Raw genomic sequence first — 4568 nt, 5'->3', positions numbered from 1 at the left:
TTTTAAATTCAAATGCTAATATTTGCTACACTTTTAAAATACCAAGCTGTAAAAATATGCATATCCTTGTTAAACTCAATAGAAATGCAAATTTAAAAAGATTCTATCTGAATACTCTTTAACAAGATACCGAGATGCACACTGGTTTTGGAAGTAAAGCTAAGAATTATTTTTGGATTTTTTTTTTTTTAAATTTTGTTTCCTCATTTAAATTAGATATAACCAACGAAGAAATGTTAATAATTTAACTATTAATACATGTTATAAAATTTATATTGTTAAACTCCGTGTCATCCAAGGTGCAATGGCACAGAATCGCGTGTTTGACATTTTCATGAATTGTCGTCTGCTAGCCAGAAAGCAATTTATAATAGTTAATATAAATAATCCAACTAAGACAGGCGCGAATTCTTAATAATACCTTTTATTCAACGAAAAAGGAAAAAAATGTATATATTGTCTAAAATTAATGATCAGTTGATAAAAATAGATAAAATCTTTTGATAAATTTAGTCTCCTGCGAGAAAAGAACAAACACCTATTGTACAACTCGCGAAATAGTAACAGATAAATACCATTGTTATAGATAATCTATTATTAATATATCTTCGTGTAATTAGATTAAACCCTTAATATCCCTGTCGTGGCGACAGTCAATTTAAACCCAATATGCCTAATACGCTAACGCGAAAATTCATCTATCATTTGAAATTCCAGAACCCCAGGAAAGGAAGTTCTTATGTATCTATGATATATATAATTAATTTTGTCGTTTGATTTCTATTATTGTTCGTGTTGTAGGTACCCCGACCTAAAGTCACTTGAAATTGATTTATTGTTATCCAATGATCATCCGGGTTACCACAGTTATGTCGATTTCGAAGGTTTCGCCACATCGAAAGAAGATTCACAATGGTTTTGGAAGATATTTTCGAAAAACACAAGATAAATTTACAAATAAATACCGTTGTGTTTAAAACCTAAACTAATTCATTGTCCACTACAAAGAAATAAAAATTCCTTGACTCATTTTCAAAATTCTTAAATGTACGTTTATATATTTAACGGCTCATTTGATTCTTGAATATTTGTGGAAATAGGTTAAAATTCGATCATCTGTGCTTCTTAGTACATTACGTGTTAATATTATTTAAATGTACCTTCAAATAAAAATATACGTTATTGACGAAATGAAAGTCATCGTTACGCACGGAAGAAATTTCCTGTTCCCATGGCGGTGACGTATTTTGAACACTACTGGTACCATGTTGCTTTTTTTAAAGTTTTTGAAGCAAATATTTACGTGGGTAGGTGTACTTTTTAAAATAACTTCCAAAATATCACAAAATAAGAGCATTTAGTTCATAATTATCTTCGTCTTGAAATGGATTTAGCCATTTACTTATTATTTCATTCTACAGTAAAAGATGGCCTTCGGAAATATTGTGACGAATTCTATTCAACCAGCAATCTCAATCAGTTTCATTAAAATCATAAAGATCAAAAAGATGCAAATTCCTCCATCACATTTTTTATATTTTTCAGTATTTTCAAAACATTTCTTTTTTTATGTACCATTTACACAACTTTTCCCCGCGCTCATCGATCAATGGAAAAATCGAAAACCTCGTTCCATTAAGCAGAACTATTTCAAAATTAATTAAAATATAGAAGCTCATAAACGTTTCTTTGTATTTTGACATCCCTTGCTTCTAAAAGTTCAAGTCAAAGGGTTCCATGGAAAGGTTATTCAAAATTGTGTACGCAAAAACTTTATAAAGTGTTGCACAGTGAGTAAAACCATAATATGAGCAATAATATCATATACCAAACTGCCGACATAAAAACTTGCTGGGTTCAGTATATCTGCCGCTATTTGCACTAACTTCCCCATCATATGTTGTTATAATGAGACACTAAACATTGATTTTTCATTTGAATTGTGCAATTCTGCATTTTGAAATAAGGAATTGTTAAATTGAAACAAATATATTTTTTTTCATAGGGAAAGAATTCTATCAAAGAAAGAAGGAAGTCATTATAAAACACGAAGGAAGTGAATGCAAAAAAAAATGCATTTGAATTTTAAATGTCATAAAAATGACAGCAACGTGCAAGCTTAAAGATATTATATCATATATATAGATAAACAGAAATCGGAAATTACAATAAAATGTAATGCCGACGATTTCTATGAATGCATATTAAGTTTTAAGAATCCTATATCGTATTTTCAGACTAAATAATAAGTAAAGTAAAAGACTCATTATTGGCACTAATATTAAAAGAGCTGGAAAGCCAACGAAGTTGAATGCCCTTGAAATAGAAAAAAGTGTACCTAAAAACTAGCTAAGATCGTTTATGCCTTTAGTATAAGGGTTGCAAATAGTTTTACGTTATATAAGCATTTATATTTAGTTTGTCGGCTTGTCGGCGATAAATCCTCCCGACCCCTCAGACACGTGACTATATTATACTTACAATATGTTATGTCCCCGTTCTTAACTATGACAGTGGTGTCAAAATACTGTATGAAAATCGGTTGGAAAGGGCTTTTATTTTATAATTGCTTAAATCGATACTGTGAGATAGAAAAACTTCAGTCTTACAAAATCACAGACCTGACGTTGCAGGGTACTTATACATCCTCATAACAAAAAGGAAAATATGTTAAAGCCAATAAAAACTACATTCTTGCACCAAAAATAGTTACAAGCAATGAGTCTAAATGATATTACCCCGGAAATTTTATCATTCATCTTTCCATCGATCGATGAGATGCAAAATATGCCTTTATAATTCTAAAAAGTCGAGACACCATTTTACCCGTTTAAGTGGAACAGTTTTCATGCTTTAATTGCATCCTTTATATTTCACTGACAGCTTATTTCAATAGCAAAAAGAGAAAAAAAGAGAGCATATTTTTTTAACTATGTATATATAAATTATATCCACATGTTTTTAGATGTTTCACAACGCGCAAAGACACTATCACGCCTTGACACATTAGGACAAAGAGGTTTACAAGGAAAAAAACAAACAAAAATATGTCATCCACGGTGGGATTCGAACCCACGACCTCCGGATTAGAAGTCCGGCGCGCTATCCCCTGCGCTACGCGGACATAACATATGTGCTGTTTATTTAAATAATAATACATGACTTAGAAATAAACAATATAACACCATTGATCGAGCAAATAACTTATGATTAACTATTTTTGGTGCAGTCAAATTAATGTAGATCTTATTAGCTTCAACTTATTGCCTTTTTGTAGTGGTGATGTATAAATACCCTGCCACGACGTCAGGTTTGTGATTTTGTAAGACTTAAGACTGAAGTTTCAATTCTGTTCTCAGCCTCTCACGGTATCGATACTGAGACTTACGTATGTACCTTGAATGGTAATCTCAGATCGATCTAACAAATTATTATAACGAAGCCCTTTCCAGTGTGTTTGTTCACCACTGACATAAATTAGGACTGCAGCATAATATAGTCACATGTCTGAGAAGCCGGGAGATTTATCGTCGACACACTAGTTTAAAACCTGCCATGCACATTATGTGTATCAGTGTCTGTCATATCCCTCATGGGGCCAAATCAAATGGTTAACCAATATAATCAAATAATCATTTTATTTATTTTTTAAATACGATAACCAAATATTCAAGAATACAGTCCTAAGTAAATCAAATAATCAAATGATCATGAAATATTTGGTCAGCAAATCAAATAATCACTCAAAAAAACCAGCAAATTAAGTAATCACAAAAAGTCAACGGCATAAACGAAAACCACATGATTGAGGAGGATCTGGCATACGTCTTTCCTGTTTAAAGTCAAGAGTTTTACGATAATTCACTGAATGGTTATTGTACTGATAACGGTTTCTGTTAGACAATAATTAGCGCTCTACAATGAGGGACAGGAGGGGAAAAGGGGGAGGAATAAGCTCGGGATTTTAGCCTTAGTTGGTCTTAGTCATTTATACAAGATTCGTATCCTACCATTGGCATGTTAATAAGGCTCTCAAATGAAAAAGCACTGATGGATTGTCCTAGAAGCATATTTTATTAGACTAATAATGGTCTATATAGAAGCAGTCGCATTTATTTCATGTTTGAACATGTTGAAGCGGTGCAAATTTTTTAATTTATTTTGACTTTTACTTAAAGATGCATTGTAGCAAAGGAGAAGAATAATTGTGGTCTGAGGCCAGAAACACGAAAGTAATTGTATTTAACAGAAAGCAAACAAATATCGGACTTTGGAAAAAAAAAAGTAAAATCACTAAAATACTGAACTTAAAATCAATTCGGAAAGTCCATAATCACATGACAAAATCAAATAACAAAACGCATCAAAAACGAATGGACAAGAACTGTCATATTCCTGACACAAATGTAGAGAATTGTGGATTAAACCTGGTTCTATAGCGCTAACCCTCTCACTTTAATGTTAGTCTCGTCAAATTCCGTTATATTTACATTGATGCGTTAAATAAACAGACACAATAAATAAAATAGTCAAAAAATGGGTACATCAGTCATCATCGTAGAACAATT

At 31.7% G+C, this 4568-nt stretch overlaps 1 non-coding gene across 1 annotated transcript; it reads right to left on the bottom strand.

Annotated features, from left to right (window-relative positions):
- Positions 1-3051: 3051 nt before the first annotated feature.
- Positions 3052-3124, bottom strand: Trnar-ucu (transfer RNA arginine (anticodon UCU)). The gene has a single exon. It is a non-coding gene; the product is annotated as a tRNA-Arg (tRNA).
- Positions 3125-4568: the final 1444 nt, after the last annotated feature.

Source organism: Mytilus trossulus, chromosome 4, assembly GCF_036588685.1.
Source record: "Mytilus trossulus isolate FHL-02 chromosome 4, PNRI_Mtr1.1.1.hap1, whole genome shotgun sequence".
Classification (NCBI taxonomy): Eukaryota; Metazoa; Mollusca; class Bivalvia; order Mytilida; family Mytilidae; genus Mytilus; species Mytilus trossulus.
This window is presented reverse-complemented; position numbering and strand designations above follow the sequence as displayed.